Source organism: Uranotaenia lowii, chromosome 3 (genome assembly GCF_029784155.1).
Source record: "Uranotaenia lowii strain MFRU-FL chromosome 3, ASM2978415v1, whole genome shotgun sequence".
NCBI lineage: Eukaryota > Metazoa > Arthropoda > Insecta > Diptera > Culicidae > Uranotaenia > Uranotaenia lowii.
In genome coordinates this window covers 295,194,349-295,219,798 of record NC_073693.1, presented here as the reverse complement: position 1 = coordinate 295,219,798, position 25,450 = coordinate 295,194,349, and the positions used below count along the sequence as shown (strand labels likewise).

The 25,450-nt window shown below is 31.6% G+C and overlaps 1 protein-coding gene across 8 annotated transcripts in view; it reads left to right on the top strand.

The window, feature by feature from the left end:
- Positions 1 to 25,450, top strand: part of LOC129751631 (uncharacterized) — a 277,390-nt gene that overhangs the window by 2,690 nt on the left and 249,250 nt on the right. For 5 of the 8 annotated variants that reach the window (XM_055747241.1, XM_055747246.1, XM_055747238.1 and 2 more), the window contains exon 2: positions 6,287 to 7,060. The exons of 1 other annotated variant lie outside the window; for it this stretch is intronic. The gene's annotated coding sequence lies outside the window, so the exon portion shown is untranslated. The remainder of the gene's footprint in view (positions 1 to 6,286; positions 7,061 to 25,450) is intronic. 2 more of the 8 variants (XM_055747243.1, XM_055747242.1) reach the window with 2 other exon arrangements.

Genomic DNA, 25,450 nt, shown 5'->3' with positions numbered 1-25,450 from the left:
AAAATTTGTTGTAGTATTTTTTTCCTCTAAATGTATGCAGCACCCTCCTGCTTTTTCTTTTAAAACATTTTTGACAGAAAAATATGTAAAATTCAATACGTATAAAACCATCACATCACATCATATTTACATCAAAAGCTATAAGTTTTCATTTAATTTTTTCATTTAAAATAAAGTTTTTGGGAACTTTCCTCTTTTTCTAAGTAAGGTGAAAATCGCTTGTTGTTGCATATTTAAAAATAACTGGGGTTTCAACCAAAATTTTTTTTTTACAACTTCAAACTCTAAACTGTGGATTATCGATTTGACGATTATCTGTGGACATTATGTTTTAAGTGGCCATTCAAACTGAAAAATGTTACATGATGCCCTAGTTGATGTTCCGTCGGTGAACCTTTGTATCTTTTTCGAGAAATCTGTGAGATTTACAGCTTATGTTCATTCTTTCTGTGATACCTCAAGTTTCTCTGATAATTTCTTTTGCCTTCGAAAATTTGTTTATTTTCAGGTACAAAGATGTACCAAGACGAATTCAAAACATTGGCCATGTGTTTTGGCATTAAAAATCAATCAATTAAACATCACTGCTTGTGCCTAGCAAGGTATTGCTTGACAACTTTTCAAGGAATACTTCGATAGGCACAGGCAGTGAAGTCAGTTGATTTTCAATGCCAAAAGATTTACAAACTAGTAACTTTTTTGGCTAATAAGAAATGTAGTTACGGTCTTGGGCAAAGTAGTTCAGCAGACAATTTCTTTAAAAAAAAAAAAAAAAAATATATATATATATATATATATATATATATATATATATATATATATATATATATATATATATATATATATATATATATATATATATATATATATATATATATATATATATATATATATATATAAATATATATATATATTAATTGTCACAGAACCCATAAGCAGTCTCGGTTCAAAACAAAACATTCAATTTTCCCATACAAACCTAAAAGTTAAAATTAACTGATGTAAACGTCACTCAAAAAATCTGCAGTAAATCATAGATGAGTTTTGAATTAAAACAGAATTTTTAAGACCCCACAGTTTGAGAAGTTCAAAAATGACCCCAAATCGATACAAAAATTCAACCTAAGGCCGGAACAATTTCAAATTCTTCTTTTGTAATTCGGAATTTGAACATTTCGAGGAAGGGGGTGATAATAAAAAATGATGCAAAAAGCTAACAAATTGGATTAAATTGCACGAAAGCAACAAAACAGTTTGCAACAAAATTGCATTCTACATCATTGTACAAAACCTATAAATTGACTAATTTGTTATCGAAAAATTCAATCAAACCAAAAATACAAAAGGTGATAAAACTCTCATCTTCCACTATTTGTTTTTTTGCTCTTGTAATCTTGCGGTTATTTAATATATTTGAAAAATTTACATGAAATACTTCAAACTATATTTATTCTCTCCTTCGGGATTTTAGGAAATTTCGAAAGGGGGCTCCCCGGAATTTATATTTGTTCCAGCCTAATTAATTGGAAATATTTTTACAAAATAATTCAATGAAATTATTAAATCCAATCCAATTGCAACTCTGAACAGATTTGTTCAATGTTCATTCCTTTATAAAACTCAGAATTGTTTTTTTAAATACGCAAATAATCATGTATCTATATCAATTCAATCAACAGCAATGATATCAAACAAACTACTAGCGTGTTTTCGCTCCAGAAATATTTTTACGATGTTATTTTAACCTAGTGAACGATTTTTGTAATGTTTTTTTTTTCGTTGAAAATAACAAATTGTTCAAAGTTAACTGTGTCTTTTAATTATTGTTTTTCAGTGTTTAGGACAACACTGATTTATTGAAAGCACATTATTCTAAAAATGTATTTACTCTATAAATATAATGTAAATAGCAGCCTGATATGGTGTCTGAAATATAATAATCCAATCTATAAAGTTTGTACCACTCAAAAGTGATTTTTATCCGTTTGCGTATCAAAAAATCTCAAACTTGTCTTCAATTTTGATAATTCAAATCATACAAAAGTAACGGAAAAAAGAGAAAAAAAATGTTCACACAAGTTATATAATAATTTTGAAAATCTCTTTTTTTGTTGAAAAAAGTGGTTGTTTTGACAACTTTTACAAAATAATTTATTAAAATATATGGATGAATAGAAAAAAAAGAATTTGTTTTTATCCAATTTAGATGTTTTGAAAAGCGAACAAAAACAGCCGCAAATGAGTGAATGCACGTCACAAAAAAGGGCACTCTTTAATTTTACGAGAAAACTTTGACATTTTCTGACATAAAAAATGAGATCTACTTTGAAAACGATAGGACGATTCTGAAATACTAAATTTCATAGAAATCGATTGAAATCTGTTTGAGTTAAACAGCGCGAATGAGTGAATTTTGTATGTTTTGACCCTCCAGATGGTCCGATTTTCACAAATCTAGCATAATTTAGTTGATTTTTAATAAGTTCGATATTTTCAAATAATAATACAAAAATATTGAACAAAATATTTTTTTTTGGTGAATCTTCAAATGAAGACAGTAGTAATTTTCACGTATGATCCTTCAATATGTCGCTATTCAAGTGCCAATCAAAATAAGGAAAAAGTTACGTAAAGATACAGAAAATTTATGAAAGTAAATGTCGGAACAACAAAATATCGTTTTTGAAAGTATGTATGTATGTAGTATGTAGTTAAACCCACCAGTGGCTGGTAGGTCTTTCGACCCGAGTCGGTACGGGAAGTCTCGATCGCACATTCAAATATTGTTCATGCTTAACTCATCAAGAATATTTGCAGCACAACCAAGGGGTCCGTTACCACTGGCTTGGGACAGGTATGACTCATCTCACTCCCTTCAAACTGTTCGAAACAAATAAAGAATCCTGGAAAGGTACCTTAGTGCCCTACACATGATTCCTAATTTGCCGAGATACTCCGGCTGGCTTGAACCCACAATCCATTGTATATCAGTTTTCCGTTTGTTTGATGCCCTGTCCTACCCCCCACTAAGCCCCCATAATAGAGTTAAGCTATTTGAATTTATGAATATAATATACAATAATAAAAAATAGTTACAAATTTTAAACATCTTACCTCGTACCATTTGAAAAGGATACTAGAATTTATTGAATGAATGGATAGTTATCTTTATCCCATAAAAGGCTTCGTGAATTTTTAAACGTTCCATATATGTGTGTTAGTAATAAGTTTATACTCGGTCCATCTCAAAACATTTCTTCTGTAGGCTTTCCATCTGCTGGCTAATCACAACACGTTGCAATCCGCATTTAAATCATAGCAAGCCAAAACTTAAACATACGAAGAGCAGTTCAAAAAAGCAAAACAAAAAATGGTGGCTTATAACGTTTAGGAAAACAAATTTCTTCCCGTCATTCTGCTAACTGTTCTATCCATTTTAAAATATCATCCAATACTATTTTTTCCAGTTTTGTACCGTAACAACCTGTTATTCGCTTTTTTCTTGTGATTGGATAGATTCTTGTAAGCATGCACTGGAACCTATGGTTCTACACAATTCAGTTTCCCGCAACCGCACTTTTAGAACAACGGAAACCACAAATCACCGACTTTTCAACGGTATTGATTAAAGAATCCCTCACCCAATGCGTCCCCTTAAATACACATAAACTATCAAATTTTTCAATCGAAAATCGATGGATTTTGTATTCTTGTATTCCTGATTGCTCCAGCAAAAGCACCGTTATTTTTCGATCAATTTCTCTTACAAAGTTAACATATTGTTGTCACACAGAAGCACCCTTAGGTGGTTACTTTTAACGGATCTTTTTGCAATATTTTCGAATATATTTTGTAAAACTTCTCCATTTGAAAGAATGAAACAAATCGGTGGCGAAACACGACAACAGCAGCACGAGCCAAATACGTCCGCACTCGCGCCAGTTATAACTTTCCTTTTCAACATCATAAAAACCACACAAGCTCTTCCGAAAACATTTCCGATCACCAGCAGCCACCCGTCTGGGACTCTAAATGAAGCTCCATATCAATGATTTCAAAAAACATTCCCCGGCCTTGCGGTTATCACTGACTAATTCTAATGGATGATGAATTCCAGCCCCTGATATTCGGTGGTTGAAATTTTCGTTCCGTTCATCTTTATTAAATGTATTCAAACTTTACTAAACGAAATATTCCACAAAATATCGTTTTTGAAAGTGCACATAAAATTTGTAGGCTCTATAGAATGGTTCAGAATAAATTTATATTTCGTGACGTGAATTCAGTCAACTACCCTATTACCCATTTCACTACATTTAATCAATCAAGAGATTTAACTAACAGGAGAAATAAAAAAACTCCAGTTTCTTTTTTATTATATTGTTACACAGATCCACATTCATAAAACTTTTATTTTGTTGACTTATGGAGCTTTAATTTTTTTTAAAATACCTATGCATATTTTTAGGCTTTTGGCTATATGACAGTTTTAGGTAATTTTCGGAAAAGCGATAGTTTCTACGTTCACTCGAACCAAGAAACTTTTGTAAATCTGAATACCTAGAGAAAATATATATCTTTCTATGGAAAGACTAAAAATCTTTTCACCATCAAAAATAAATTATCAAACCTATTATTAAGAAAGATTCAAGAACAATTTAATGTTCTTTTCAAAAGAATTTCAATAGATCCAAAACATACTTTAAAATCACATTTCTAATTAAAAAAAAACTGGATTGTCATTTACAAACACTTGATAGTAAGAATTATTTTGCAATGAACCGAACTCGAGTGTAAATATGTATGTTAATTAAAAAATTTAACAATTTCCTCTTCACGAGGCGGATGAAGGGCAATGGGAGCAATTGCTTTTGCCCCTCGATCCAAGGGGGGCCTCGAAGAAAAAAAATAAAAGTTTTGCTCTAAACAGCTATCAAAACTGGCAAACTGCATCAAAAGCTCCCAAATTTATTATACCTTAAACTAGGACGGAGGGCCCCCAAAAATATTAATTAAATCAGGATTTGTAACTCAGCGTACGTACAGCTTTCTTTGTTATCCTTTGACGAAATTTGATTTGACTACTAAAATTCGAATCATGTTCTATATTCAAATGTGGATTTCACGGAATATAAAATTTGCTTAATTCTTTCAATTTCGTCGATTATCAAAATTCTACAGCATTGATTTGTTATTTGAATCTTTCCTTTGGATGTTATTGAGATCCTCCTGATTCTGCTTCTGTTGAGATGAAATCATCTTTTGGTTTTTTATTTTATTTTGAATCTTTATCAGAAATTTTTTTATCCTTTTTCAGAATATTTACTTAAATTTTCCAATTCAAATTTTGAGTTTAAAATGCTGAAGCCACTTGTTTTTCATTTGTTTTTATTCTATACAATAATGTGAGACTAGAACTCTGAACTGAATTTTTGTGGTTCAAATGTAAATTTCTGAAGCAGATTTTTGAAAAAGTCGAAGTCGAATTTTAAGACTTCGACTTTTTCAAAGTGAAACTGTGATGAAGAATATTGAACAAACGATCTGCAGTTATATTTTTTTTTTATTTTATGAGGCAGATATATAGCTTGTATTTAGAACAAATGAACAAGAGTTTTTTTGTTTCCGAACTGCTACACATATATCGTTAATAAAAATGAAAAAAAAGGGACCCCCTAGAAAAATCGACCCGGGCCCCTGAACTTAATTCAGCCCTGCTCTGTGCTTACATTTTTAACTTCTCTTGCGGTTTTTTACAAACCTCACTTGCTTAATCTGTCAAGCTATACACTTTAAATCACTTTATCAAGTTCTACTTTTGAGATTATTTTGCCGTTATTCCATTAAAATAATATACTGACATTGTATATCGGCAATTGAAATCTAAGAAAAATGTAGATAGAATCATCTTTTTATTGTATTTTTTTTATTTTATCTTCTGTGACTCAGACTAATTTGTTGAAACAATCAATAAATCTTTGAAACCAAGGTTTAATACCATTTTCATTACATATTTTTGGACCTTACCTTGATGATATTTCTTTGTTTTCGAAGGAGTATAAATTCGAGCTTTTCAGAAATATTATGAAACACTTTCTGCTCATATGGCAAAACTTTCTTCGACCTGCTGTGCATCCAATAAAGAACATTCCGGTTAAAACATTTAGCGAAAACGTATCGCCAAACAGCCGCAAAGAGCACCAACACATTCCGACACCCCAGTGATATGCAAAAGAAAGCAGACGAATACCGCAACAACATAACTAATCAAAGTTTTCCCCTCTAGCTGCCGGTACGAGAAATAATGAGAGGATCTTCCCCGATTAGCAGAAACCGTTCGTAACGTTTGTATCAGTTGAAGAAGTTGAAGAAGAACTCAAGAAAGCGGGAAGAAATGGCTTCGAAAACAACTTTAAAGAACTGTATAGCATTGACAAATACTTAGTCGGTGGAAAAGTGCAATGTTGGACCCAGTGATCCAGATCCATCCCAAATACCTACCTTCATTCAGCAAGGGGCAGTCAACCGCGTGTCCAATTGGTTCCGCCAGAAGTGATGAGGTTCGTCGCTGCAACCGTCATCAAAGTCTCTTGTTTGTGGGGCATCGAAGTCTCCAGGAAGGGGCAGAGAATTAGCGAACCTTCCGGTGGGTGGTTTTCCGATTGATTTTTTTTTCTTTGTTTCGAATTCAAGTGTTTGAGTGATTGTTTCAGTGACGAAATAAGAAGTGAAGAAAAAACCATAACCTGCCAAGTACCAATGTTTATTAATTCTTACTCAACGGAATAGTTCAACGGTTGGTTCGGTTTTCGAGCTAAAAAAAAGGAATGGAAAAGTAGTGTGCTGTCGAGGACGTAAAATCGCCGCTTCTACCTCTTGGAAGAGTAAAGAGTGAGTGAGTGAAACAAAAAGAAAGAAAGAGAGGAAAAGTTAAAAAAGATAAAAACATACAAACATGTGATGCATGAATCGGGAGCCCCGAAGAAGAAAAAAAACATTCAGCTGGAAGTAATTGAGGCGCGAAGGAAACCCGCAAAAAACCAAACCAAACAACTTAAAGGTAAGAGAGGCTTTGTGGGTTCGTTTTGTGGATTGCAGACCGCTATTTTTGATAACTCTCCTCTTCAGTGAGAGCCTTACTAGGTCAGGAAGGTGCATGAATATTTAGCTGAATGTTGAAGAGAAATACATACTTAGTTAATGATAATCGGCCGGGGGAATCCGGTCAACGATTCCGGGGAGGAGAAACACAATCAGTTGATGTTTGTCGATCGATATTTCGATTAAGATTTTGTGCGCAATAATTCGTTTTGAACCACTTACAGTAAGATTCAAACATTGAGATAAATTGATTCAGTTCACCAAAAAATGTAACGTTAGTTGGAATGTGCAGCTATCAATTAGAGTAGCTTGAGTTTAATTCATAAGAAAATGAAAAAGTTATCATTTTTAAAGGCATTTTTTACGCTTAAACAACAACATGAGCAATCCTATCACAACACCAAACTTAGTGCTGAGCTCTAGACATCGACAAACAAAAAATTCAATTTGGCATATAGATTACAAAATTGCTTTAGTCGAATTGTATTTCTTTTAAATTAGCAGCATGATACCAATTGAGGCATAATTCAGAGCTTTAAACTAATTTCATGTGAATCAAATTCCAGCTCGCAGGCCACAGTCGTTTTTGACAATTTGAAGTAATGATATAAATAACATTGTATTGTTATGATTTATTTCATTCCAATCATTTTTCTATATTAATTCAACTCAAACAAATGCGGACAAAAACTGTGTCTTACAAGCTCATTTCTGTAGGCTTGTTGTCATCAGAAAGACAGTATGCTTTGGTTATTGAATCATCTGTTAGGCGGCATCCATAAATTACGTAACGCAAAAATTGCACTTTTTTGACCCCCTCCCCCCCGTATGTCACAAATTGTAACGCTTCGACGTACCCCCCTATGAAAATTACGTAACGCTGAAAATTACCCCCCCCCCCTCATCTTTTCATGATTTTGAATACTTATTTTCGAAGGTAAAAAAATATCTCAACATAAATTTTTTAAAGTTCTTCAAAGCGGAATTAATATCGATCTATCCAAATCGCTTCTTAGTACTCAGTGGTGATATATAACTCTCTCATAAAATAAATAAATTGTCTTGTTATGAGTTGCTCTTTACTTGTAAACTGATGATCTACCTTGTTTACTTTAATTTGTTCAAAGAGCCTAACTTGTTATGCGAAATATATTCCACTAAGTAATATTCGTCGCAAGAAACAAAATTGCAATTTTTGTATAAATTGAGAAAAAATAGTAAAATTTACGTCTTAAGGTTGAATTGAGTTCTAGGGGGTAAATGTACCTAAATGTAGAAGTTTTCTTTCAACGGTTATTTCACGGATATTTCAAGAATTCTATTTCAGAATCTTTAAAGAGGAAAGATTACAAACCAGTTTCAATCATGTTGAAGCTTACAAATTTTAAACTGATTTTGGTTTGCTTTTTATTCTGCAAAAATTGCATGACATCAAAATAGCTGCGATTAAACTGAAATTTTTAAGAAAAAAATCGTTACGTAACGATGAACATACCTCCCTCCCTCCCCTATGTCACAGTTCGTAACGTTCGAGCTAACCCCCTCCCCCCCTAGGAGCGTTACGTAATTTATGGATGCCCCTTTATTTCATACTTGTCTAATCAGTTAGCAATTCTAGATTGAGAAGAACTTGAATGATCAAACTTTGCGAATAAATAGCTATTTTGATGCTTATTAAATAGACTGACACCATCTAAGTGGATAAAAACTGACAGACAAAAATAATCACAACCACCCTTGTGAGATCCCTTTTTACACAATTTTTTTTTTATTTTTATTTTAGATTTTTTCTTCAATTTTACTAGAAGGTTTTTAAATTGCAATTGTTCAGTGAATCTTGTTATTTTTTTGTTAAATTACGTTATGTTCGTTTCGTCAAAGTATTTCATATGCTCGAGAAATTCATTGGAACAAGAATTTTGTAAAAATTATCAAATTCACAAAATGTATAAAATATATCAATTGAAATTTTTTTGGATTTTTGTTTATTTTATCATTGTTTTTTTGGGCTTGTGATATAGCTCAGTTTGCAAGTCTATTGTCTCCCGAGCCGATATCCGCGAGTTGTCTATTTCCATATTACACTACTTTAAACTTCGAGTCCTGCTAGAAAAGTTTGAATTATTTTTAGGTTTTCGTGAACCGGAATATTCATGGTATGGTTTGTTCGTAGTTTTAAAGATTAACAGTGGACATATGGAATTACCATGTATTCAAAGAATTCGACGACAATTAAACGTAATTTATGCAATTTAAAAATGTTAAATAAAACTGCAAAGCTAATTAAGTAAAGAAATTCACAACAAACTTGACATAACATGAACGTTGAGGTCCGATTTAATATCGATCCATTTCCAGATATCTTTACTCAGAAGTTAAATATGTCGTTAAAACGTAGGAATCCATCCTACATAAAACTTGAGTAAAATAATGTGGAGTATTCATAATTTGCAAAAGTAACCCTCTCTAGAAAAAAAAGTATTCACTACCCGAAAAACATTAACAACTTTTAGTTGTTAGGAATCTGTTAAAATATGTTTTAAAAAATCCTGAGATTTTATAAAGCTCATGGTTTCTTCTAGGTATGTCGCTATTATAAGAAAGATTTTTTTTGCACAGCTAAGCTCAAGATTTTAGTTTTATTGCAGTATTTAAGTCATTTCAACCGAATTCGCTCGATTTTTTTTTGTCGATTATATTAATGCAGGTTTGATCGACAAGACTCAAAAGTTCAAGTGTTTGAAAAAAGTGACCTTAAAAATGTTAAAAGTCAGTGTCCAATAGTTACATAGTAGACTGAGTTGGCTTGAGGTCATTTTCTAAATTTCTCAAGCCTTGGGATCTAAAAAGCTTCGTTTCGATCCTTCATAATTTTTTTTTCAGAATTCTCAAGTAACGTTTACATGAGTAAATTTGAACTTTTGAGTTTGTTTGGGAAATTGAATATTTTGTACTGAAAAATCAATATCATATTTGTCTCTTCTGGTTGTCCATAACCATCCAATTCCAAAATGAGAGAATTTGGACCAAAAATCCCAAAAAAAATATAAGCCGCCGTTTGTAGCCTGGTATAAAATTTATCTTGCGTAAAATTATCTCAGAAATTCAAATCTATCGTCGGGTTTAACCGAAATTATTACTCTATGTCTCACTTGGAATTTGAACTATTTATACACAATGAATATCAATTTAAAGCTGAAGAATGCACACAACATCGCTCAATGTTTCAGAGATCGTTTGACTGATTTGTGCTCAAAATAAACCCGATCAGGAAGGAAAAACTAAATTATATCAAGATGGGATATTTTGATACTAATTTTTTCCTTTCTAAATAAGTAATTATTCAGTACTCGTAGGATGTTAAAATATCTCAAATTATATCGAAAAATCTATTCGATCATAGCTAAATTATATCAATTTTAGATATGCTCCTTTCAAGATTATATCTCAATCAGGTAGCATAGTTTGATATTGGACCGAACAAAACCTATCAAGATTATAACTTATGAAGATATGAGTGCTTCGAGAAAAATTTCTAGTGGAATGTCAATAAACGACATTATATACTAAACCCGATCAGGAGAACATATCAAAATAATAACTCAAACGTACCTCACCAAGATATTTACATCTGATTCAGTTATAATTAAGTACTCTAAATTTTTGATTTTAAGTTTCTCCAATCTGAATTATAAATAAATATGAATGGGGTTGAGCTCATTTTCAATGATAAAGATTTTTTTCGGATCATCCTAAAATAAAATAATTATATCATATTTTGATATACGTGCAACTTTTTATGAAACACGGACATCGAAGTCAACGGGCACAACCGTTTATTTATAAGTTTCGCTCATCAAATCCATAGAATTGATCCCAAATTTGGGGAAATTAAAAATGGAGCATGATTTCCCGATCAGGATAAGATATAATTCGGATTGGAGAAACTTAAAATCGAAAATTTAGAGTACTTAATTTTAACTGAATCAGATGTAAATATCTTGGTGAGATACGTTTGATTTATTATTTTGATATGCTCTCCTGATCGGGAACAGTTTTGAATAATAATTTATCTTTTCAAAAAGTTAATTAATTCAAAAACCTTATTCATTCATGTACGATTAATTGTAATAAATTTAACTACTGTAGCAACTCATTAATCTTAATAAATTATTTACAGCAATTTGCAATGCATCTTATCCGCATTTCTGCTCAAAATCGTTTTTCGTCAAATTCACGATTTTCACGAGATTATGACTGTTGTTTTCTGGGTGATTTAGGTAAAAACGCTTATTAGGGGTGAAATAACATTTAATTGTCTCCGGTCTAACATAACGGCAGATTTGAATTTGTGAGACAATTTTTCATGAGATAGGTAATATTCCAGGTTTTCCGACCCACCCACGGTTTCGTTATTTATTTTTCGAGATTTTAGTCAACATTCCCTCACACAATATTTTCATCAAACTCTAGGGATTCTCCTTTGACATGAAGTACAGTTCTTCAAGATTTGTCATGAAGATGCATCAGCTCATCTCGAAATTTGGGAAACAGCGATTTGCTGAACAATCTCAAGATTCTTAGCACAAAATTTTTAGTTGATGATCGGGATGAAATACTTCGAAAAATCTTATATTATTATTAAAATCTTATAAAAAGAAGTTGTGCCTTAATACTACTTAGACACTCTCCAGGCATTGCACGTTGCCAAACTTTCTGTACGTACACCTACTTATATTTTTCATAAAATTCATAAACTCAAAATAAAAATATATTTATTGAATCATGAAGAAATTTCTGCTATTATTAACTTAAAATAATAAAATTAGCAGAATAGGAAAGCTCTAAAGCATGGGTGGCCAAACCATAAACCGCGGGCCACATGTGGCCCGCAAAGCTTTTTGCAAAAACCGTGTAATTTAACGTTTTTTTTTGGCTCCATATATCTTTTGGACTAATATATCTGAATCTTCACTAACTCAATTCAAAACAATCATTGTCGTGTGTGGCCATTTTCCATACTTTTTTTTCAAACATTTGCAATTTTTTTTCGAACGTCAAAGTATGTGAATATGATAAAAAAAATGGAAAAAAAATCACCAAATATAATTTAAAACATTATGAATCGTTGAGCATTATATATTCAAAATCGATTATTTTTTTACGTATTCTTTTTTTTCGCTGAGGACCAAAATTTAACAAAAAAAAGGTTTCCGTCAGTGTATACAACAAAAATATAATAATTACAATTTTTAAATTATCAAAACTGTACGGTATTTGACACATTTTCTGTAAATTCCATCACACATTTTTCAATGTTTTCCGATTGGGTCTAGGTGACTACATATCATTGGTATGAAGAGCATTCAAGCGGACTCTAGTTTTAATATTGAGAAGTTTGGATAGCCTAGAAATTTTATTTTCCGGGATTTTCATCCCTTAGGATGATTCTTCCCTTCAATATAGCCTTAGAAAGATAGTATGGTCGTATCAAAATCGTTCAAAAATCGTAAAAAATCAACGGATATTATCAACATAATAATTAAAAATAAACTTTTACAACAACTTTAACCATTCGTAACTTGAATTCTATTTCAACAACTTCGTTTATCCATCAAATTTTAATAACTTTCGAAATGATGTATAATATTTATTATTTTATTATTTTTGGCTAAGTTTAAACAGTAAAAGTATAATTATGAAAATTATACCAGTTCCAAAAACATTTTGATTGGCATCTTGTTTTGTATTTATGTACATCAATAATGAAAAACTAGACAAAATTTACAGTTGGGTAGTAGAATTCAAATAGAAACGGTTTGGTACTTCTCTCTGAATTCGTATTCAAGACGTTTATAGTTGGCTTTCTCAATACACTGGTTAAATCGAGATACTGGAAAAATTGAAAAAAGTACGATTGAGTTGAGGTTGAGGTCCGTACTTTGAAAAATCAATATTGTTTATCATGTAACTAAAGTTCGCTGAAAAAAATTATCATCTCAAAAGCTTGTTAACGCTTCTTTTATTCAACAATTCCATTCTGCGTTTTTTTTTAATTTGTCTAAGGAAAACAGTGAACTGTAAAATTTTGTAAAATGGGCAGTCATTTTTGTATTTGAAGATCATAAATTGACTAAATGACCGTTGTAATTGAGCGATTTGAAATTTCTGGAATGAATAAATTTTTAAAAGATTTACGTACATGCATAAGTTGGGAGGGATAATTCATTTCCTGTTGCGTAATATTTATACTACTTCCAAATGGAGCAAAATTTTTGACAAAAATGACTTATCAACATGAATCTCTTCTCAATGTGACTTAGTCAAATGTTTTTATAGCGTTTTTAAAAATCTGTTATTTTTTTGATTTCTTTCAATACTTCAGAACAATTGGTTTTTTTGGCCCGCCAACCAATCTTATTTCTGAAATTCGGCCCGCCTGTCATAAATGTTGGCCACCCATGCTCTAAAGTGTTCCACATTATCCGGTTTTAACTGGGCTTGCCCAGATTTACGAAGAAAAAATTGGGAAACACCCGGTCTGGTCCAGTTGTTCGAATTTCTAGAAAAAAAAGTTTGGTTTTTGAACGGATTTTTTTCATAATTTTACCAAAATTAAACCCCAATACTCAAATTTAAATCTCGCAACATTTTTTCTTGTTTAATTTTTTATTTTTGGAAAAGAGTTGAAAGGCGCTGGTTTCATGATTGGTAAAAAAACATATTCCATAATTTTCAACTTTTTGGTCGGATTTTTCGGGATAGTGGCCTATTGGATTGATTGATGTTTAGAATCCCAATGACCATATTTTGCAAGGTTTTTCTACTTCAATGCCCGAATTTTCTTTGGATTTTTCACAGAAAAAACTGGAACCGTCCGGGCATTGTGTTTCAAAATTTCCATCTCAAAAACTGGGCAATGTCCGTGCAAATCCGACCAAAGTCAAAATATTAATCATTAAAAATCTAAGAAAACGAGAAAAATAAAAAACATGTTAGCAAATTCATTTCAATTGAAAAGGCTACACATTTTTGTTATTTGACGCAAATATCATTTATTATTTAAAATAGAATCGAGTTTTTGATTAAAATTCTGCTGATATGACCGGACCGGATAAGGGTTTTTCTTTTTTTCTATAAAAATCCGAGCAAGCTCGGATAAAACCTGAATTCCAAAAAAAAAAGGTTTGCAATCAAGAATGTTTCTAAAATCACCTTTAAAGTAGGCTTTGTGGGCAAGGCAGTAGCTCCTGAGCCGCTGTCCGCGGGTTCGAGCCCAAGAGAACTCAGTTTTTCATTAAATGTCCGCCAACTTCAACGTTGTTATAAGTGGCGATAGCCATAAAGAGCGTAAAGCGACTAGAATCGAAACAAACAAACAAACCTTTAAAGTGTCTTTTAGTTAAAGTTGAATTAAATATTGAAAATCAACATTGAGTGCAAAAAATATGAAAATTATTAGTGGAAAACATTGAACTAGAGCACAGAAATTACGGAAGTTAGAAGTTGAACGTAGTTATAAATATTTTTAAACGTAAAAATTTTAAGAGTCCATTCGAGTTTTTATCAGTTTGATGTATTTATTACGGGGTCACGTAGAGTATAAAAGGATGCACACCAATGAGGCAAGAGAAGATTGAACCGACCAATTGTTGCACAATTCGATATTTTTTCTAGTCCTTTATGGATCGAAGTTTTTTTTTCAAAATAATGTTGCTGAAATTGTCCAACAAACGTTTCGTTAAAAAAAATTTTACGAAAAATGTTTTTTTCTGACATTAGACCTTATTTGTCGTTGAAGAAATCTTAAGTGTTTGGTTAACAATAAGCACAAAAAATGTAGCGAAAAAAAAAACATGAAAAAGTAAATTTGTAATTAAACGCATATTTTACAGCAGAAAATATTTTTAAAAAAACCTTATTTCATCAGAAAACATCCCAATTAAATTGGCTCAGTATTATTTTTTGATAAAGATTGCTGAAATGTTGAAAGTTTTGGTCATACTGTGCAACCATGGGACAGAGAACAACGATTGGCAAATCACCATTTTTATTACTTACAAAGCTATGTTGATTTGATTCAACACATTTCAAAAAGTTTTTAACTGAAACCCTGAATCATTCATCCCTACAAATTTTTAACTATCATTTTCAGTTCAACGCTATCTCTTTGAATATAAGGTAGTTTATAATAAAATCTCAAACCTGGACTTTGGCAAAACCCAGGTTACATATTTCTCCTTGATAACCGTAAATACGCATCTAGCTTCCACTTTATCCGGGATACATTGAAATGGTACCAGCAGAAACAGTATTATAGAATTAAAAGAAAGAACTATTTTAAAATTACGTGTTAAATAGAAGAAGCATGAGGAAACAAGCCTCAGGCAAACAAATATCTACTAACGTAGTCAAATCCAAACCAGGAACAAATCCGCGGCACGTGTTCCATCAGATCCGAGTTTATTGATCTATCTTCAATCTTCGCGTTTGTTTTCATGCGATGACGATAGCGTGTCTGATACGATCGATGATAGCTTGAGGTTAGCATAATATAACGAAGTCAGTTTTTTTTTCTGTCTGTCCCATGTTTTTTCCCAGCAAACATTTAAGAGGGTATATCGCAGGAACAACAGAATTAATCAAACGAATATACCAGATGAAAAGATTGTATTAAACTTACCAAAATAGCATATAGCTATAAAAGTGGAGGCGATATATCTACAATGACAAGATTTTAACGATTCGATTTCCCTACAAAATACAAAATATACGATTTGAAGTAATTTGGGTAAAGCGAAAAAAAAATTTCCCCGACCGAGATTTGAACTCCAGCCTCCGAGTTGCCTGTCCGGTATCTTACCACGATGCCATCTCATCAGTTGAAATGATTCGCGCTATAGCTCTATATGTAAGATTTTCTGATTTGGATTATCATTTCTATTACGATTTCATGTTAGCTGGATTTTGTTTACCTACACTATCCACAAACCTTTCTCCTAATATTAACCCAATTAGATCTTGATGAGACACTCTACTCGAGGAAAAAACAAAACAACCGAAAAAAAACTTCTCGGAAAACGATCCGGTAGCGATTATCGACTTCTTTCAGCCGGCCACAATGCGCAAAAGCATAATATGCTAACCTAACCATTCGCTTTCGGACTTTAAAGCACAACCTGAAGAAATGGGTATGAAAAAAAAACAATATTCTCCATTATATGGACATTGTTGTTCAAGAGAGGTTGTTCCACCGGAATGAAAAGGTTTTCCCGAACCGACTAAATCGCGACGCGACGCCGGCAAATTTATGCTCATTGAGCACAACCATCTCTTGGAAGGTTTTTTTTCTCATAAAAGCAAAGTTGAAAAAAAAAGCATTCAAAAGAATACCTAACAGCTTGCGCTTACTTGAAATGAATATGCTTTCGCTTTTAACGGTTCGGAGTCGTATGCAAATTATGCGAATGAGCTTTTGACTCAACAACTCAACAACGGCAACTGGGTAGCTATCTACATATGACTAATCAGATTAGTTGTTGCCAGCTAATTTGCGGTTTCGTGACAATGTGCCGCTCTGTTTTTTTTTGCTTCTTCAGAGGTTTTACGATACTTTGAGCGATGTGTTATGTGTAGATGTAGATCCTAAACGCGCCTTGATTTCGGGCTTATGGTTCGGTGGTTCGTAAAGTGATAATCGCTCCATGAGATGACATTTTATTGCAGTGATGCGAACGAACTCTTTTTAAAGAAATATTTCAAAAGAGAGTCGTCTACAGAAAAGTGCAAAATTGGCTCTATTATATTTTGGATTGTTTTATTCTTTCCGACTACGATATACTCAAACAATTAAGGGACAGAAATTTTGGACAACATTAAAAATTTCTGAAATGTTGTTTGAAAATGTTCAAAAACAATTATTTTCAGAGTAGAATGGAGGATCATGTAGGAAACATGGCCACTTTCAAAATTCGAAAATATTTCCAAATGAGAGATAAACCTAACTGTTACCTTTAAAAATCATCGTTTTTTAAACAATCAGAACCTGGAGGAATTAAGTCATAGGGGAGAATGGTGATATTTGATCCCTTTACATGAACCCGTAGAAGAACTAGAAGCGTTTTCGTTGGACTAAGAAAATTGTGATATTTTTGAGGCTAAAGGAGATTTTATCCTTTAATCAGGGTGCACTAAGCTCTGTCAAAAATACTACAAAATCTAAAGATAATAGTTCCATTGACAATTTTGGCCATATAAGTTTTCATTTCACAGTATACAAGGCTCAGACGGAAAGAATTCTAAAATTTTGTCTTTCAACCTGAGTTCATTGCATACTAATCAATTTTCAATTTTTTTATAAACGCACAAGACTCAATCCTTTTAGGAAATTATTCGATAAATATTGGTCAATTGATAGAAATTGATAATTTCTTGCTTAGCAATGATCAACATCCAGTCAAAAAAAAAAAATTTTTTTGGTTTCAAGAGATTATTATTATTCTGTGTTCACAGAATATACATTTTGGAAAACTTTTTCTTCAAAAATGAGCGTTACGAAATATTAGCTTTTTCTTGAAAATATGAGCGTAACGAAATATAGCTTAGGAATCAAGTATCCGCAGGGATCAAGTATCCTCATTCTCCCCTATTGTTTTTACTTTTTGTTTAAATCTACTTGTTTCATTGTAGAATACCAAACCATTTGTTAGTTTGCCATTTGCCAGGTTTTTTAAAAAATACACCCAAAGACTTAAATTTTCTGGATATCTGATAAAAATAATTCATTCATACTTATTAACGATGCAAAGGTTATAGTTGTTTCCATCATTTTAACTGACTTTCAGTATCATTTTGCACCACAATATCATTGTTTTACCAAAAATTGAGTTCAGAACCGTTATTATCTTAAATTTCCTTAGTCCAGCCAGGAATAAAATTCTCGCTTACAGAGGTTTTACACACCTACTTACTCAGGTTTTAAGCCTTCAAAAGCATGGAACCTGGCGATTTCTCTCACTTGAAGAGGTTTCTCGCTTATCCAGGGTTGACTTTTATTAATATTAAAGTTTGTTTCGATTTTTAGTAGTAGTAAAGTAAAACATTTCAAACTTTGAGGCTTGTGATACAGCTCAGTTGGCAAGCCAGTTGTCTTCCGAGCCGATGTTCGCGAGCTCGAGCCCAAAAGTAAACATCTAACACAGTTGTGCCGGATAAGTTTTTCAATCAACTACAACGTTGATAAAGCCGCAAATGTCTTAAGAATAGTAAATATAATATATATAATCAAACAAATAAATACCAACTTTATTAATGTTTTAAAAATTCAATTGCAAATATTTAAACCAAGAAAATATTAACGAAAAAAAAACATGTTTTTTTTAGTATTGTATTTAGAAAGTTTTTAGAAGAAAGTAAAAACTTAAGTCGATCAAAGTGAAACAATTAATTTCCTTGCTGAATGTGATCCATTTTTTCTATAAAGATTGTGTGAATTTTGAGCTATTTAGCTCTGTGAATTGTCGGGTGTTTTTTCAGCGTTTCCCGGGATGCAGGAATTTCCGAAATTTTTTGATTCCCTGGAATTTTTGGTTGGAAAATCCCTCTAAATCTGATGGTATCAAAATTCATTTTTATGCATTTCAAAAACTTTCAAGGTTATTTGTTGGTACAAAATTTATTTTTTTTTAAAGAACATTATTGAAAATCGCTCAGGTAGACAATAACTTTTATATCTTTGTAACATGAACTGATTTCGATGAAATTTTACGTCCTGCTTGAAAATTTTTAAGGAGATGTTGTCAATTACCTCTAGTTTTGATTATTTTTTTTTTCAATATATTTCATTTAGTCAATATCAGCGCTGAAATGCTCAAAACCACAGAAAATGGTAAGTTCTGTAAACCTGTGCTTTAAAGCCGAATACAGTTGAGATTTCTTCGCTCTTCGCTTTCAAATATCAAGCTTTAATTAAGAAACCTGTTTTAATAAAATTCGCTGGAAAAAATTCGTTTCGCTCTTTTCTTAGTTTACGATGAATTGCTTGATTGAAAAAGTATAGAGATAAAATTTTTAAAAGTCACACCAGATACAGATAGAAAATGAAAAATGTCCATCAATCAAAATCGATAATTTTTGCATTTAAACTATTTACATCTGAGGACCTGATATATTTAAAAATATAAATATAATGCAAATAAAAATTGTTTATTTATATTTGTTACAATAAAGATCCAACACAACACAATCAGGACGATTTGAAGTACTGGGGTTATGAAGTTTGGTTTTGAGAACATCGGTTCAATTCCAATGTTATTCGTAAAACCTTTGAAAAAAAACTTTCAGCCGAACGTGATGGTTGAACACATTTAGAATTTTAGGCAGCTTCCTAGAAAAAATTATCGAAATTAACATTTTCTCAACTATTGAAACTGTTAACTAAAATAAATTAAAGAATCAATTTGTTTTTTATTTCAAATTTTCCACTAGTATAAAACCTTAAATTTCTGTTTCAGTATATACAGTGAATCCCCGATTTTTCACCCCATGGTGTATTTTAGGATATCAAATTGGGGACAGTGACAAAATCGGGGAACCACATCAAAACATCAATAAAATATTATGTTTCTTAAAACACTCTGTTTCAACCGGTATTATCCAGAAGAATGAATGATCCACTATGGTTAATATCCAAATATCCAATGCATTGTGCAAGCGTTTCCCCAATCAACGATACGACAAATTTGCCTGGTTTTAACAAATAGGATTCCGTACGGATTACTAGAAATAAGATCGGGGTACGAGGGTACAATAAATGTTTCTTTGAAACTTTGGTACCCTTCCCTTTCCAGTAATAGATAGATGAGGGAAGAGGGTCACCAATACAATTTTTAACATAACTCGAATACTATTCAATCACCCAGTTTGGAACCAAGTTTGGCAGGGTATTTGGATATGAAAAAAAAATTCAATGATTATTTTCGACCCCTAGTTTATTTCATTGAGAAGATAGGAAGAGAGGAATACACAAGTAACCCAAAGTCTCATAGTTACTCAATCTTGTGGATTCGAAGTTCACATTTGGCTGAATAAAAGATACTCGGGAAAGATAACAACCATTTTTCGTAAGCATTCAATTTGGGCTTCTGAACGAACATGAAAAGTCCATAGAAGTATAATTAAACATTTTTATGCGACTTACGAAATCATATCAAACTATCGAGCTTTCTTATGAACTTCTAAGAAACTTTTTAATTATCTGTGGAACTTCAGATGAATTTTTAAGATCCATGAGGAACTTCAATGGAATTTGGGTGTCGTAAGAGTTGTGTCAAATTTTTTCATATGAATTTTTCGCATTCACATTAGATATTTTTTCAAAGACGGTCAATTTTTCTGTGTCATTCGTCTGGCCGACAAAAAGAGGTCAAATTTCATGGCTAAATAGCTAAATATTCATTGGTCTCGGAAAACGTTGCTAGGTATGCTACAGAAAAAGTTAAAGATAGCTGGTTAAGTATTTCAATACTAATCTCTAGTGAATAGATTTTAAGCCTTTATGTTTCTCTAAATCTTTGATCCACATAACGAAGCTACATAGAAGAGGCCTCCATTTTAACACTTTTTATGGAATAAGCTCCATTCAGGTCAAAAACAAACGGGATGGTGAATGTAGTCATTTGGTAGAAAAAAATCTCATCTCGTTGCAGAAATGATTTTGGGCTAACATTTTGATAACCGTTTCTTCCATCTGCATCGCTAACAGTATTCTCATTTACGTATATTTTATTCCGTTCCGTAAATGCTCTTGGAGCTACAGTGTTTTTTGAGCCTTCAAAAAACCTCCATAACGAAACGAAATCCCATCAACAAAAATCGGAGCTTAACAAACCTACCTATGTGCGTATGTAAAACAGCTGCGAAATTCAGTAAGTAATGAATATCAAATTTAAACTTGACTTCCATGCCACACCATTCGCAGAAAAAAAGGCGCTCAATCTGACGGCTGCTGTTGGATTTTGAATTCGGTAATTAAGATAGGATAATTAGAGCATCAGCTGCAGCTCGTTGTTTTCTTCCTCGCACAGCCAGTTGTAGTTTAGTTGGAAAACAACAGGTGGCTACAAAGATAAAGATGAAGATGGAGCAGAAGACGAAGAAGGTGCTAGTTACAAATTGAAACGGCAGCATCTCAGAGGTAATCGATCCATCTTCACGGTTCGCAGATTGTTAACCAGAAGGGGGTGTTGCACGAACTTTTCACTACCTACTTAATTTAAGTTAGGCCTATCAACAACCACCCCGAAATCAACTGAAAGAAGCTGACTGAGAGAGAGAGGCGTAACAGAAGGAGGTTTAAGATTGCAGGAGATCAACGGAAATCAACTTAATTCCGTACAGTTTGGTGGTTAATTAACTAATACGTAACGTGAGACAAATTTATCTTACTGTATTTCAAACCACTAAAAAATATAATAACTATAGATATAATTGATTTGTTGAAGATTAAGATTCTGTCAGTTTAAGGACATTTGTCAAAAAATTCTTTTGAAAATAAGTTTTGAATGTATGGATGGAAATTGATCAAATTTTTCGGTGAGAAACCTAAAGTTCATATTAAAAATATGCTCATATTCTTATGGTCATAGTTTTGTCTGACCCCACGGTGTCTCTGAGAGAAAACTTTATTTTTCGAAAATTAGCATCGCTATTTTTTCCACCATTCGAAAGATGGGACTTTCTTCTTTCAATTGAGCCCAAATTTGAAATGATCCACCGGGGGGTCTAGAACATTTTATGTTTTTGAAGATTTTTTAACCTTTTAAACAGTTTTTTCAAAGACAAAATCATACTAATCACTGTGAAAACGCTCGTCTTACCTTTAGCCTAAATCCAACATCATATGTCATTAACATGATTTAATAGGAAATTTCCCTGGCTACAATTTTGTAGAAGATATCAAAGTGATACAAATTTACAGAAAAGAGTTGGAATGCCACAAACAGAGTGATTATTATTTAGAGTTGGAATGCCACAAACAGAGTGATTATTATTTCATTTGAAAAATCTAATAAAGCTTCTCACCACTGATTGAACTGAGACCAGAAAAAGTATCCAACGAGCTTAGATATTGATTTTAGGGTGTATAAATGTTCAAAACGGTTCATTTACATGAAAAATCAATCTTTTACATAAAATTGATCAGGATTTTTTGAAGTTATGAGCATTTAAAGGGTTTTATTCTGGAAAAAATGTCTCCCGCCTTTCTTGAAAATTTAGTTATTTATATTTTGAGCTAAGTTTGTGTGAATACTTTATGAACAAACATTTGGGACTAGGAAACAAATTAGACTTACTTCTTACATTCAAGCCCAAATTTTAAATGATTCATCTGGATTTCAAAATCAAACCTCTTTGTAGAAAATCTTTCATCCTTTTTCATGATTTCTGAAGATATTCCTACTTTTCACTTTTGATTGATTATAAAACCTTACACACGGGTATCTTAAGCACGATAAAGTGTCATATATAAAATAAAATAAAAAACTTCTCTTTAAACACTCATGTATTTAAAAATGTGGTCAAATGAAAGTTTTCAAGCAAAAAATCCTGATTGTTCATTTTTGTCAAAAGTACACGACAGAACCTTCTGGCATTTATTGATGTTTTTTCGATAAAAAGGAAAAAGAAGATTACAAAATGAACTCAACATCAACTTTGTTTTCAACAATTTTAAGAGGTTGATTTGATATAATACTATTATCTGAAAATATTCTCTCAATTCAAATCTGAAGTCCTCAGATTTTTTGCCAATTTTCTACTTCGATTCTACTTCTTAGATAAAATAAAAAAATATGTGTTTTTATCTGATAGTATGGAACACTTCAAATCTTCGTCTGTGGATTTCTGCATTTTTGGCTTTCCCCTGGAATGTTATTTTCTTACTTCTATGAAAAAAAAAATAGAATTTGAATTTGAAATTCGTTTATTTGAAAGGGAGCCGTGCAGTATTCCGATTAATCACCCTACAAACATCGTGTCATGAACAGTATTTAAAGCAGTGGCTTGAAATGCTTAAAATAATTTTTCTACATTTATGTTCTCAGGTGAGGCACATATTTAAAATAAAACATTGCTCAATGTATGAAATGAGTAACAAAATTTTCAATTCAAGCAGGTGCCATCCTTTTTTAACGACCGGAACAAATTTTAAAGCTATCTTTTGTCAGTTGGAGTTGAAACATCAGTGGGGAGGGGGGGGGGGGTGGTTAGGGGATTTAAAATAAAAATTAATTCAAATTTTCAATACATTGGAAAAAAAGCTTGCAACAAACTTGTATACAGTGTACATTGCACAAAATCCAACAACCGAGAAAATTAAGATCAAACATTTGAAAAAAAAATCCTAACAACAGGTGATATTTCTCCAATCTTCTACAGTTTGGCTTTCGCTCTTTCAACAGCTTGAATTTTCGAAGAATGTATAAAATTTGTGATTAAAATACCTTTTACTTTGTTTATTTCCGACTTCGGGATTTTTGAAAAATCGGAGTGACAAAAAAAAGGATTTGATATTTGTTCCGCAATAATAAAACCCCTAAAATGCTCATAACTTCAGCTAATCCTGATCAATTTTATGTAAAAGATTGAATTCGTAATGCAAATAAACCGTTTTGAACATTTATACACTCTACAATCAATAACTAAGCTCGTTGGATACTTTTTCTGGTCTCAGTTTAATCAGTGGTGAGAAGCTTTATTAGATTTTTCAAATGAAATAATAATCACACTGTTCGTGGCATTCCAACTCTTTTCTATAAATTTGTATCACTTTGATATCTTCTACAAAATTGTAGCCAGGGAAATTTCCTATTTAATCATGTTATTGACATGTTGGATTTACGGTAAAGGTAAGATGAGCGTTTCCACAGTGATTAGTATGATTTTGTCTTTGAAAAAAACGTTAAAAAGGTTAAAAAATCTTCAAAAAAATAAAATGTTCTAGACCCCCCGGTGGATCATTTCAAATTTGGGCTCAAATGAAAGAGGGAAGTCCCATCTTTCGAATGGTGCAAAAATTAGCGATGCTAATTTTGGATAAATAAAATCGTTCCATCAGAGACACCGTGACCCTTCCACAAGTAAATGGAATTTTTCATAAAAAAAAGCTATGAGTCACTCAAACGCAACCAATTTTCCTAATCATGTCCTGTGGGGAATTTTGATCCACCTATATTTTGGTTAGTTTTTGTACACATTCATAACTTAAAATGCATTCTCCCTATCTGTGAAGTTCTCTTATGCCAAATGAAGATCTATGAAAAATATTCTATCAATTATATTGAGCGCGATACAAACGAACAAAAATTCTACATAAAGAATTTAGCTAAAACGTTCGCGAGCCCTGTTTTTGGAACAATTCAATCATATAAAAATATTTTTTATATCCTCACCTTTGCTAAAATTGCTTTGAAATAATAAAATAATTTTGAAATAACAGTGTTTGGACAACTCGTTAGCTTTGCATATTGTTTGGTTATTGAAGGTTTGGTGCTCAAAAATTTCCCAAAATTTTTGAAAATCTTTAAAATAAATACTTCAGTCAGAACTTGGAGGAAACTATTGTAAAAAATAAATATTTCTAAATAATACAATGCAAGAAACGTTGAAAATCATACCCATTATCATTCTCATTTTATTTGATATGAATAATTGAGAAGTTTTGAAGCAATGATTTAAAAGTGGGAATAATCAAAATTTTGACATTTTACAGAGTTTAAGATCTGACAAAAAATCAATATCATTTAAATAAAGAAAACAATAAAAAAGATACACGAAATGAAAAATTTATCTATTATTCAAAAATATTATTAAGAGAAAAAAAACACTTAAAAAATCATCCCAACCAATTGCCTTAAAAAACATATACTAAATAATCAAACCAAATTAAGAGATTTTAAAAATGTATTGAATAAACTAGGAAAACTTAAAGATTTTCAATAGAAGGGACAACCTAACATATAAACAAAATAAACAAAAAAAAAACAAAAAAAAATTACAAAATAAAAAAAAAACAAAATAGAAAACATAAACAAAATAAACACAATCAACGAAATACACAATATAAACAAAATAAACATAATAAACAAAATAAACAAAATGAACAAAATAAATAAAATTAACAACATAAACAAAATAAAAATAAAAAAAACAAAAAAATTGCAAAATAAAAAAAATAAACAAAATAAAAAATATAAAAAAAACATAAACAAAGTAAACAAATAAAAAACTTAATTTAAAAAAAATAAACTTAATAAACAAAATAAACAACATAAACAAACTAAACAAAATT